General features: G+C 39.0%; 2 pseudogenes; both read left to right on the forward strand.

Moving 5' to 3' along the window:
- Positions 1–1,107: 1,107 nt before the first annotated feature.
- Positions 1,108–12,522, forward strand: LOC124962832 (STAM-binding protein-like; annotated as a pseudogene).
- LOC124963479 (centromere protein I-like) lies at positions 7,879–9,409 on the forward strand (annotated as a pseudogene).
- Positions 12,523–14,196: the final 1,674 nt, after the last annotated feature.

A 14,196-nucleotide genomic window follows, 5' to 3' on the forward strand; every position in this document is an offset into this window, starting at 1 on the left:
GTTGTCTTCTTTGAATTAGAAGACTGTTTTCAAGGATTATCCATGTTGTAAAGAGTTGAGTCCTTCATCCCTTTTTCAGATTGCCTATGATTACATTGCATTGATATCCCACATTTTTTATATGAATATATCACCAGTTTAACTTCAAACCACAGGGAAGGGTGTTGTACTCCATGTACATAACATGCCAAAATACATTCTATAATCATGTATAACAAAAAGAACATAGCTTATTTTAAAAAAAATTAGAAATACAAAAAGTTACAGCGTGTGCTTTAAGCCAATATATAAAATAAATGTGTAAACAAAACAGAACATGATAAAATCCCTCACCCGAAGTGCACCAAATAACCCTAAAATTTCTTATGTCATTTAACTCCTTTTGTAATTCTCAACCTTGGAGATTTTAACTTTTTACCAAAAATGTTTTTAATTATTAGGAATTAATTTATATAATAATAATTTATAATAATAAATAATTTATAAACTTAATAATTTATAGCTAACTGACTGGAAACAAAGAAACAAAAGAGGTCTAAAATTAAACTGATTCCTCATGTATACATTTAATCATCACTTTTAACAAACACACATATTAAAGGTCTCTCCAAACATGCAGAAGAATTTGTTATGGAAACTTGTCATTTTTTTCTGCTGACAGGAAAGACCAGTCTTTAATGAAGCCATAGGTGATGCTCCAAACCACAGATTAATCTTGATTTCTGTTTTTTTTTTAAGTATATTATCTTTATTACATGCAATAAATATGTATTTATTTATTGCAAATAAATATTTTCATGCAATAATAATGTACAAGTTTAAAAGTCTCCAAAGCATTTGAGATATTTCCCTATATTTGAACAAATTCATCCCATCCTTTTGTTTCCAAGTATTTACTTTTCAAATTCTGTCATTTTCATATTCCCAATGGGTTCACAGCAAACATTTTACCAGTGTGAACAATTTCTCTTCAGTATACATCCCATTTCTGCTTTCAGAACACCCCCAGTCCTTAGCAATGTTCTAGACAGGCTGTTGTAGCATTGCAATGCAAACACTGAAAGCCTGCATCTCCAAGACAAATGTTTCCAGGAGCTAGCTGCAGACATGGAGGAGGTGTTTTTTATCACTCCTAAAGTAAGAGTCTCTAGGAGGCAATAGTTAATCTCCTTCCAAGTAAATCCTCTCCAGAAGCTGCCTACAGATTCCTGGCCCAAAAGAGGTGAAATTCCTGAGTGCCCAATAAAATTTATGCTCACTAGAGAACCCCTCAGAAAAACTTATATAATCCCAATCCCTATCTTTTGTTCAGTGGCTTATTTTGCACCAGGAAAGTGGGTCCATCAGAACTATGACTCCATTCCTGAATAAGGCTTTTGGCTGATTCTTGAAGTTTGTATCTGCCGCTAATCTAACTACTGTTTAAAAAATGAGGACAGGTGGTTAAAAGCACCACCAGTCTGTTGCCACAGTGGCACTTGGGTGTGGCTCTGTCATGTGTCCCCATGGTGGAAGGGAGATTATCTCCAAATCTTGCTCTCTGGATACTTTTGTTTGGGGTCTCCATCTCTGGCTCATTTTGTGGCTATTATAACAGTGAATTATATTGTGAAATTCCTGATCCCTGGTGGCTTGTGTCCTGGATCCCCAATCTGTTTGCCATGTGGCCTCTTCCTGAGAACCAGTACACAGTATATTAACTTAGTATCTTTTTCAATACAGATGATGTTTTTGTGTTTTTGCCCAAAACTGCATAGAAATTGATAAACGTTTTTAATGCAAATGAAGGAATGCAATAAAGAGTAATATTCTTAAGGAAAAAAAAAAACAAAATCTGGGACTGGATCCTGCTGACTTTTAGCCATGGTAAGGCGTTTGCATTTTATCTTGAGAGCAAGAGAAATCCATTGAAAAGTACATTGGGGGTGTGACCTAAACTTGTATTTTTAAAATATGAGTGTTGGCTATTCGGCGGTAAATAGAGGGTTGCTCAAAGAAGGCAGGAAAACCAGCTAGGAAACTCAGCAACTCAGCAGAAGGTTAATGGTTTGGAGTACTGAAGCATGGCTGCATAGGAGAGCTTAGATGGATTTGCTGAATGGAGGTAGAGTCCAGGGGATTTATTTATAGTCTGGAAAAAAAGATGCTATCATGGGTTGAACTCAGGTTTTTACCTTGAGGAACATGGTAGTCTATTTCCCGAGTGTGTGTCACAAAGGGTTTGAGGAGTGAGTCACTTGTCATCCTAACTACTCAGGACACTGAGGCAGAAGGATTTTAAGTTCAAGGTCAGCCAGGACAACTTCCTGAGACACTTTGTCTGAAACATATAAATAGTATTTATCAATAAAATAGATTTATAAATAAAACGAAGATATAGTTCAGTGGTAATGCCCCTAGATTGTTGGTTTGTTAACTTTTTGACTTGTTGAACTTGGAATGCATATGAGATGTTCAAGCAGAAATGTCAATAGGAGGTTGAATGTACCACTCTGAATGAACTCAGAGGAGAGATCCAGGCTGAAAATATAAATAAGAGTGACCTCAAAATGAAAATGGTTCTGAAGCCATGAGAACAGTTGAGACCTTCTAGTGAAGAGATTCATAGCCCAGGGTCCAGGAAACTCTGAGGGATTCATGGATAGAATTCAGGGGGACCATGAAGTTGAATGAGGAAAATGGTTATTATTACTATCCACCAACTGACATTTAGCAGTTTTTTCCATGTTGAATGTAGGCTTAAACAAAATCCATGTTCAAAATATTTCTAATTTTATCGCCAAGAGCTATCAAGATATTTTCATGTCATATTAAAATTGTTCTGATATCCCAAAATACCATCTACATTTATCTCTACTTCAGAATCATGGTATAGTATTACTAAACCAATGACTAGATCCTGTAATGTAATGTGTTAATAAATTCATTCACATGTGGTTATACATAAAGCTGAAAGTACTAGGAATTTAACTGTGTTTGAAAATAGGTATATGGTGGCTTGGTAGGAAGGGGTGGGGACTGCATCTCATCAGTATATTGGTACCAAGGGAAGCATGGATCATGTGTTGGAAAATCAAACTAGCACAGAATATTTTGAAAATCTCTCTTTCCCTGGGATGTCTTTCTTCTGAGGTGTGAAGTGTTGACCTAAATCTTTCTCTCCCTTTGCAGAAGGAGGAAGTGGAAGGATTTGCTGGGAACATAACTATCCAGCAAGAGCTACAACATCAAAGACAGAGGACAGAACATGAGAAGGAGCAATAGCTGGAACACGAACAGTTCCATGCCTTTAAGGAAATGATCTAGAACCAGGAACTAGAAAAAGAGTGACTGAAATTTGTACAGGAATTTGGAAAGGTGGACCCTGGACTAGGTGGTCACTGGTGCCTGACTTGGAAAAGTCCTCCTTTCTGTGTTCCCTACCTCACCTGTGTCATCCACACAGCCTTCAGACTGTAACAAAAAGCAAGGCCAGCTAGGCCAACGGGGGTGGACAGGTCCTTGAAACCTGGAGCACTGAGAACCTCCCTAGGTAGTGAGTCTGTTTGCTGTTGTCCTCCCATTTTGCTTCCACAGTATCATTCTGGAGGACTCAGCCTAGGAGGGCCTCTGTGATCCCACTAACCAGCCTTTGATAACAGAACCCCTTGGATAAGGACTGCCATAGTGTGTCCTGTCACACTGGCTCTCTTGTAAGAGGCCTTTGTTTAAAACATACAATTTACCTGAAGCCCAGTCAGTTTTCTGAAAAGCTGGTACTAACCCTGAAAGTCAAACCCTCAGCTTTTAAGGTCATTCAGAGATTGAAAATGTTTAGTGAATTAGAGACCACCACTGGCTTTTTGTAAAAACTTATCCTAATATGTACAGAACCATGGTACAAATCAATGACTGACTTTAAAAAAAAGAGAGAAAAAACAGGCTACTGAATTGTGCTTGCCCTGAAAGCATTCCTGATAAGGAGCATGGTAAAGGTAAAGATCATGTGTGGTGGGTGATAACTCAGTTCAACCATAAAAACTACTGTCAGTCTTACCTCCTGTCACCAATGATGGCAATCGAGAAATAAGAATGGGGTAAAATGATGAGTATATCTTGATCATTAGAGGAATTTGTGGAAGGCAGGAACTGACTCTCAAGTAGTCACTTAAAGAAGTCAGCTTTGATGGAAATCCATCTACAAGTACAGTGTACGAAGGGAAGAAGGGCTGAGCTGTGAGGTCTGAGATTTTGACAGTCACCCCCATTTACTAGGCAGGCTTATCTTCCACTACTGTTCCTTCCTATGTATTCTAAGTTCAGGGAAATTGAAGTCTCATGTTCCAGGACATTCCCTCCACTGCCTTATCCAATGAGGTTTGGTAACATTTGACTTCTACCTAGACTTTTGCCTGCTTCCCAGGTTTTCTTGAAGACTTTCCACTTCCTCTCCTTTCAATCAGGTTGATTGGGTTCTCTGTAAAACTCCCAGAGCTCTTTTTATGTGTAATACAAGTTAGATCATTTATCAGAGTCTGTAGTCTTTTGTCAATAACTTGATTTTCATTTAGTGCTAGTAAGGACCTGAGTGTTGCTCAAGTCTGATTCACATTTGTGTTCCCTGTAGGCTGAGCACAGTGTCTACTTGGTATGCATTTGGTAGGCAAATTTACTGAATTAAAAGGAATGGACTGTGTCAAACCTTAATTCATTATTTGTAGTTGTCATCATCAAACTTCTGAATAACTGTGCATCTCATGGTCTGACTTTGTCATCTCTGGCAGTTCAGACCTTGCTGTTGAATGTGCAGAAGCAGAATGTACTTTAAAAAAGATGTTTATTATGAAAATATGGCTGTGAAAGTTGCTTCCTACCCTTAGTTTTCTGGTTTTCTCATAGGTTTGTTTTACATGGTGTTCAGGAACTGGGTCCATCCTTGGCATCCTGAAGCAGTTTTAGAACTTCTTTGTTCGCGCATTTTTAGAGGGACCAGATTTTTGTTATTTTAGGGGGTTGGGGTTTGGAATTTAAACTATCTTCTAAAGAATACTCAGAAACAAATAACTACCTAAGTCATTTTCCATTATGAAGACTATATTATTTTATGCCTCCTTGAAAGTCATACTTTAATATTCTTAGGAGGTCAAAGAGAGGTGAAAAATGAAACGTTCAGTTGAAAGGGAAGGTTATTATTAATCCTTTTTAGATGGTGGCAAAGAATTTCTAAATATCTTAGAAATGTTTTGGAAAGGAGTTGTTTACCCTTGTCTGACCTTGAATAAGTAAAGCCTACTTTTTCTTGAAGTATCGACAACCCGAACTGAAACTGCAAAGTTTCCTATAAATCAGATATCGGTGAGACAAAAGGCACAATTCATCCTTCTCCAGCTGGGAGCCTATGAAATGAATAAGTTACATGCTTCCAAAATACAATGGTGGAACCAGTGTAGGACATGCAGTCCCATTCCAAAAAGCAGAAACAAATGAAGAACTGAGTGACTGGAGCAGGTTTAGTAGTGCATACCTACGATCCCACTGCTAGGGAGGCTGAGGTGGGAGGATTCCCAAGTTCAAGGCCAGCTTGGGCAACATACAAACCAAACATATAAAAACAACATTAAGTCTTAATGTTGGAGAACAATCTCTCTTGATTCCATATCCTGCATCCTGGGTACTTAAGGACAAGGGTTGTACCCCAAGACCTCAGGCAGCCCATTATTTTCTGCTGAGTTCAATTCGCTCAGAGCTCTCATAGTTGGAGTCTGACGCCCAAATTTGTGGAGAATGGAATCGTGAACTGATGGCTCTCTGGTTCTGAGTCTTTAAGCACTGCCCCACTCCTCTAATGCCAAGGCACTGCTCCAAATGGGACTCTCTTTGGTGGCTCTGCTCCTATGACATGTCTCTGAACAGGTCCTCAGACTGTCTGCAACATACTCTGAAATCTAGGTAGAGACCACATGACCCCACAGCTCTTAGGGGAATTGGCGAATATGAATAAGGAGGCTGACAAGTTCCACAAAACATCTTTGCTAGATGAACACCCTGGAATGCTGGCCATGTGACTCTGTTCACATCCAAAATCTTCAGAACCAGCGAAGCTCATGGTATAATTTTCAGTTTGAGTCCAAAGATCTTAGAAACCAGGAGCCACTGGTGCAAGTCTTAGAGTCCAAAGTCTAGAAATCCAGTCCTGATTTCCAAAGGCAGAAAAAGAAAGCCTGTGTTGTGATTCTGTCTGGGGTCCTAGCTGACTGCATAGTGCCCACCCATATTGATGGCAGATCTTCCCCACTCAGTCTGGAGAACCACACATCAGTTTCCTTTAGAAAACCTCTGAAAGTCACACCCAGAAATAACTCTTTACCATGTATGTATTCCTTAATGCAGTCAAGCTGACACATAAAATTGACCATCACATCTCCTAATCAGCTGTGGCCTCAGGCTGGAGAAGAGATTTTATGACATGATTTTATGATTTTTTGATGTCATGAGAATGAGATGCCCACTCAATGTCTGAAATTGGGGGGATTCCAGTGACTTAGCATTGCTCTCCCAATGCTAGCAGCTGTGAGCTCTAATTGGAATGATTCAGCCTCATGGTCTCAGACTTTTCCCTTCTCCGTTACAGTTCCTACAATCGATGGATTGCACCTTGTGGTGCTGTGCAGAAGGGTGTGACCTCAGTTTCTCCAGTTAGCCACTGCCAACACTGTTCGGGGAGTAGAAGCAAGTTGAATTCTCTTTGAGAAACTAGTGAAAAAGAAAAGGAGAGAAAAGAAAAACAAACAAAAAGTCAAACTCATTCCTGAAGTGAGACCTTCCTTTTCCTTGACCTCCCATGACTCTCAGAGATGTTCAGGGTCAGTTTCTCTTTGCATCAAATTCTCTGCACATGCAACCATGAACTGTTCAGTATAGTCCCTTTAAATCTGTTGACTCTGTATTTGGTTGCTTTTCAGATTCCCTTGAATTGAACTGATTCTAGTTCGATACACATGCACCAAACTCTAATCATAGTAGGAAGAGCTACCCACTACATATACCACCATGCTCTGAGCACCTACTCTGTGGTAGGGCCTAGAAATATAAAATATATGTAAGGGACACAGTTTACATTCACGAAAAGTGTCCAATGACATTCGAGAGATGGGAGACATGAAATAAAAATAGACAGCATTGTGATTCTGTCTGAGCTCCCAGCTGCTGTATGTACCATACAAGATTGTAGGAACTGTAATGGAGGACGGAAAAGTCTAGGAATTTTGAGAAGGAAAGAGCACTGAATGCAGGCACTTACAGAACCCATTACTAACTGCCGAATGAATCCATTAATGAAGTGAAACAGACGTCGCCAGAGTTTAATGAAGGACTTAACAGTGAGAGGAAAACTGCTTTAGACATGAGCAAAGGAGGAGAAATGCTACTCCACTTGGTGCTTTTCAGGAACCATGAGTACAATGCAACAGGGATGTGGTGTTTACCCAAGCTGGGCATCAGAGGAAGGTTAGGGGATGGTCACAGCATCTCTGGTTATGAAGAGAACCCAGTAATACACATTAGTAGACAATGTCGTGAACCACTGAGGCGAGAGATCCAGGGAACACAGAAGAGACTCATGCTGTGGTGGGAAGTAATGTTGCTTGTGTAGATGTTTGACTTTCCACAGTGAGGTTGCAGGAGTGCATGACAATCGTTGACAAGCTGTTTTCAACTTTGACAGATGAGGAATGAATTTACCATTACCCACATTCTCATCCCCAAGCAAAGTGTTGGTATGATTATTGCAACACAGAGAAAGAACTTTTCCTCATACAGGATCAGCAGGGTCTCATCAACCTGGGCGGGATTCATGTAAGCAAATCTCAGCTCTCTGAGGGTTCATCTCATGTTTGTGTTATGAACACTGCTTGTTTCTTCTTTTAAAGGGATTGTACCTAGATTATTTATTGTTTTCCTTTCCTTTGGATACAGTTCCTAGTATACTTGAGTGCTTGTGCTAAGAAATCGGCAAACTATTCCAGATTCTCCGACAGTGGTGTTAGGTCCAGCTAATGTCCGTCCTCTAAACAGAAAATGGAATTCTCACTCAGTTACACCTGTACTACATTCTGGTAGCTACATTAATGTGGGAAAAAAAACAGACGAGTCTTTCTGATTTGTCTCAGTCACAGATCACTTCCACTGGAACAGCTTCAAAACTTCCCTCCACTCTTACAAAACATCCATTGCTTAGAGTTGCACTCTCAGATGGGCTCAGTGCTGAACAACTCTCTGCTACTTTACTATGTTAACTGTGACAGAGATGAGTCAATGTCACCGAGGCTATGTCACTAGCTGAGTCAAATATTACAAGAATGCATTTCATATAACGGGAATAATTTTGAACATGGATAAGACTTTACCAACTTCCTGGACAGTATCATCATGGCACAGTGCTTCCTACACAAGGGGTTTTACTCCTGTGAAGCATTCCAGTATGAGCGCCTTCCTCTCCTGGATGGCCTCTGTTGTTGGTCACAATTCCTTCAGCTTGTAAGCTGGATTCCTTTTGTCATTTCTCAGAGGTGAAGCCTCTTCTTTTTACCATCTAGCACAGCTCTTCTTTACATCAACCACGTCTTTCAAGTGTAGTGTTCTTCAGAGTCTGAAAGAGGTGCTGCAAAATTGGCTGCTGAGGCTTTCTGTGGACACTGGCAGGAAATCTCTGGCAAGTAGTCCTCTGGAGACAACGTTGGGTGGATCCATGAATTCTGTGTCTAAAGTGATTCACTATGTAGGATGGCTGTTTACTACTGCACTGTGATTGCAGAGTAACAGTACTTACTTGTTGCAGTTCAGGCTGGATTTGTACGCGAAGGATGTGACAGATATGTAAATTATAACCTTCCACTAGGGGTATTATTTGCTCCTGGGATGTTCTATTCTGCACTCTTCTGCCTGGATACCAGTAAACTGAACCAGCTCTGAAACAGTATGCACAGGTAATGTAAAAATTTGATGCAGCCAGGAAAAATGACTCGGTACAAAAGGCAAAATCAGAGTTCAATTTCAGCAGCAAGACTTATGAAGAAATTGACCACTAAGTGACAACCAGGTGATTGCCTGTGGACATAAAAACCCTTTTAGAAAGGAACATATACTGACCTCCAAATCCTACAAAAAGCTGGAGTAGTGGAGTACAAAAAGAAGTTAAATTTAGTCTAACACCCTTCTCTATTAAACTATGCTGCTTCCTTTTTGCTGCAGGAAAGCCCAGAAAAAAGGACAATGAACCTGAGCTCTACTCGGGGAAAGAAATGGAACTGGTATTTGGAGTATTTATTCTCAGAGGTTACAAGGCTTAAAACATTTCATAGGAAGTAATATTCATCATTCTTCTGTCCCATGATCAGAACTGTCCTTTTATCAGAGAGCAGAACCACCATGATAAATACTAAATGAATACTAACATACAAGCTGAACACATCAGACTAAATTCCCTCCTCAAGGCTAGAGAGGCCAAGTAGCTAGACATTTGTTTCCCTATTTTTAAATTTTTAGCTTACTGTTGAAAAATGACTTCTTCATCATGCTCTGCCCTCCACCAAATTATACATGAAGAGACACATCTGCTTTGGGGTGGGCATTTTCATATTTTTCTATACTATGAGCTGCATTGATAGAAGAGAGCAGGTAAAATATAGTGCTAGTCAATCTACAGACATACTTTTGCAGAATATCTGCTGACTCTGTGAAACCTGTGGATATTGACATTTTTTTTCTTATGTGAACAACAGCAGCAGTGCCAAATTAATAGGATACAACATATATGACTCTAAGAGCCCTGAGTAGCTGATGGCCTCCTGGGCCTTCACTGGTATATAAATTGGTTGAGGGAAGGAAGGAAAAGGGATGAGGGGTAATCAAGACATTTCTGTTCATAGTGATACAGTTTCATTAAACTATTTTATTTGTGTGTATATGTGTATGTATACACATAATTTCTAAATGTTCAGGTCTATGTAAACTGACTGCAACTTTACTTTGAGAAGGAATTCTGAAGCTTTTCATGAATTTCCTATTAGCTAAACTAAGATGTTGAAAATAATAATTTTGGAGGGCTGGGGTTGTAGCTCAGTGTTAGAGAGCTTCCTAGCATGTGCAAGGCACTGGGATCAATTTTCAGCACTGCAAATAAATAAATAAATGAATAATGTCCATCAAGAACTAAAAAATAATTTTACCAAATATGAATATCTCCTCCAGTGTTACTGAATGACTCTGCTACTCTTAATAAAATTCATATCATTTTAGAGGAATGAAGCTGAATTTATCTTTGCATTGAAGGGCACATTCTCAGTTTTTTCCTACTAAAACAAAAACTATAATCAGACAGTAGAAATCTCACTCATGTATTCATAGATTGAATTAATATGTATTTAGTTCCTTACTATGTGCCAGGTATTTTTTGGTGTGCTGATTATATAGTTGTATCCCATACAAAGTACCTTCTTTTATGGAGTTTATGTTCCAATGAAGAAGATAATAGCCATATAAGTGATATATAATATCAAGTGGTAAGAAGAAAAAGCAGGCATTAGGGATAGAATGGGGAGGTGGTTGCTATTATTTATAAGGTGGTTAGGGAAGGTCTATCTGAAGAGATGATATAGGCAGAGAACCTCATAAGCATTCTGCACAGAGGCAAAGGCAAGTAAAAAGGCTCTGAAGTATTAACTTATGTGGCATGTTTAAGGAACAGCAGAAGCTGCTGAGGTTACAGCATGATTAAGACAAAAGAGTGGAAAGAACTAGGGACAAAAGGTAGAGACTACTTAATGAAAGGATCATTTAGCCTGGTGTAGATATGTAAATCGAGGCCATTAGTGAGACTGAGAAGAGATGGCATAATTTGGATTACCTGTATGAAATATGAAGCTACAGTGTGAAGGTTAGACTGAAGAGGATTGAAGGACAAAGCAGAGAATACTTTGGTTCTTACAGTATTTCAGACAAGAGTCTTAGGCTAGTCTCACAGATGATAGAGAAGAGTTTAGATGTTAGATTCAGTCTCTATTTTGAAGGTAGCGAAGTTAGGATTTACTGATCACTTGGATATTAGGAGGAAGAAAGAGAGGAGTCAAGGATGAGTCCTACATCTTTCTTTACCTGAACTACGTGAATTCTGAGATAGAGATGAGGCATACTGGAGGAAAATGAGTTTTCAAAAGCATGGAATCAACTTCTATTTTGTCCATGCTGGGTTGGAGATGCTGAATAGACAACTGGATTTCAGGGTATAATTTAGGGCTTGAAATTTAATCTGGGAGTCATTAGGGAATAACCATGGCATTGGATGAAATCACTTTATGCATCTGGAAAAGAAAAAATGGAAAAGGACCAAGCCCTGGGGTCTTCCAACATTATGGAGTAAAGAACAGGAACATCAAAAGACCGAGAAGGACTTGTCCTAGAAATGTACTAAAATAAGGAGACTGCTATACTAGAGGTCAGGTAACAAGGTGGTTTCAAAAAGGTGGGAATATTTTCATATGTTCTAATAAACAAGAAGAAACTCAAATATTTGATCTCATAAGGGGCAGCAGAATAGTGATTAGTAGAGGCCAGGTGAGTTGGGAATTGAGTTTGAAGAGAGGATATTTTACGGGTGTACAGGTGCACTTGGTGGGACCATACTAATGCTTGATAGCACTGTAGGGTAACTGTGTTTGACAATAATGAAGTACACAGTTCAAAATGAATCCTAACCTCTGGGACTATGGCTCAGTGATAGAGCACTTGCAGAGCATGTGTGAGGCAGTGGGTTTGATTCTCTGCCCTGCATATAAATAAATAAAATAAAGGACCATCTCCAACAAAAAGTATACATATATTTCATTTTGGCAAAATGACAGTGAAGTCTTTACAAAAGAAAAAAATAGGAATTTGAATGTTGCCTAAAAGCAAAAAAAATATATATATATATTTGACATGTAATATGCCAATTACCCTGACAGTTTTACATTGTATATATATATGTAATGAAATAGAACACTATACACCATAAATATGTAGAATTATATATCAAGTAAAATGTTTTAAGTCAAATAATAAAAATGCAGTTCCTCAAAAATAAGGAGAAGAAAAAAGAAAGTAAACTATGTAGTCACCCTGTTGCATAAGAAATCTTTTTAACAACAACAAAAGAAATTATGGGTCTCTTCCCATACTTGTATTGCATTTACTTGTTTACAATGCTGGAAAGAAATAGCCTCACTTTTTGTGAACTTCAAGTGTACCCCTCATGGTTGTGAACAGCTTTTACTGAAAAAAGAGTTTGGGGCCAGCTGTTGAGAAGGCCTAACATGGCTATACCTTTCTTTATGCACCACATGTGACTGTCCGTGCTCACCAAGAGTCCTCTGGCTCCTTACTCTTCTCACACTCATGCCACACAGATCTCATTTCTCTCCAGTGTTGACCTACACACTCAACTCTTCCTACCAGATGATGCTACCAGAGTCAGTAACTAGTGTCTGCTTCCCCAAGTTTCAGGAGTGAGTACACAGGACTTGGTTCTGGGTGTTATAGGGAGGCAGGAGCAAAGAAAGTCTCAGAGCAAAAGGTCTTTATACTTGAGACTTGTTCTTTAGAAAATATAGAGATTGTAGCATTAAACGGCTTCTTTCTAAAATGACTCTTCAAAGCCCATATCCTGATAACCTTATGATTCTTGTTTTAAAAGATATATAAGCAACAGTTCTGTTGCTTTTCTAAGAGAAGCCAGGTGCAGTGGTCCATGCCTATAATCCCAGCAACTTGGGAGGCTACGACAGGAGGATAGATCCTCAGCATCTTAGTGAGAACCTATCTCAAAAAAACAAACACAAAAACAAAAATGAATAAAAACAAACAGTGCTGGTTATGTAGGTCTGTGGTAAAGCATCCCTGGGTTCAATTCCCAGTATCAAAAAGTTAAAATAAAAAAAAATTTTAAAAAGTCCACCAGAAATTTAGAGTATTTGACCTGAAGTGATGGTAATTCAAGAGTTCAATGTTGTATTAAAGAATTTCAAATCTGTGCTAAGCGGGTGGAGCTCAGTGGTAAAGCACTTGTATGCAGAGGTACCATCCCTGGCACCACACACACAAAGACACACAGAAGTTCAAAGAGAAACTCATAATGCTGGGTTAGCTCTTTTTCATACCAATTACTGTTATTTATTATGAGTTCTCACAGCAAAACCAATGTGGTTGTACTGATGAATCATTCTGTAAGTATGCTTCATTCAAAAGACAAGACACTTGTAAACCAGCGTACTATAGAAGCTGTCTTAAAATGAACTTAGTTGTACTGTGTGTGAGAGTCCATGCCTGGTCCTGTGTGTGTGTGTGTGAGACAGAGAGGCTGAGGAACACCTTTGCTTGCCTCTGAATCTGCCTTTTCTTGAGAACTGACCATGGACTACAGAAGATTTCTTCATGTCGCCAGAAAGGATTTCATCCACACCAGCAAGGATCTACCTGTTTTTTCATATGTATCCAGTGTAGAAGAAATGGGAGCTGTACTTCAGGCAAGGAGGACAGTCAGAGCTGATGAGGTAGATTGTTCTGCCTGGCCGACATGGAAGATCTGCCTTGTCACTTGTCTTTCCAGATCTCTGTAATAAGGACAGACATGGGAAGCAGTGTGACATGGAAACAGATTTGAATCTGAGCTCTGCCACTCAATCACTGTATGTCTTTGACACTACTTACTCTTCCTAGACCTCATCTTTCTGATCAGTAAACTGAGGATAATAATAAAACATGCTTATAGGCTTACTGCAAGGATTAAAGGAAGTAGGGGCTGGAGGTGAAACTTACCAGTACAACATGTGTTTAGTATGCATAAGGCCCTGAATTCAAACCCCAGCGACACGTGCACAAAAGAATTTGCAGGAAGTACCTAATACAGTAGCTGGGTAATGAAATGTTACTTTTGTTCTTTATTGGTATCAACTACTATACCTATACTTGGGCAAGAGGTTTGAATACAAAGGAAAAAAGCACCAAAGAGAGGTTAATTAAGTATACTTGATCTGGAATTTTGTTCAGATAGAGGGTAAGTGAAAAGCCTATAGCTCAGAAGTTAATTGGTAAGTATCAGCATGAACCCGAGTTTTTACATTATAAACACCTACAAACATAATTTCACAGAAAAAGCCTAGGAACAATTTCAGCCTGGTAGCAATG

The sequence above is a fragment of the Sciurus carolinensis genome, chromosome 13 (assembly GCF_902686445.1).
Source record: "Sciurus carolinensis chromosome 13, mSciCar1.2, whole genome shotgun sequence".
Taxonomy (NCBI): domain Eukaryota; kingdom Metazoa; phylum Chordata; class Mammalia; order Rodentia; family Sciuridae; genus Sciurus; species Sciurus carolinensis.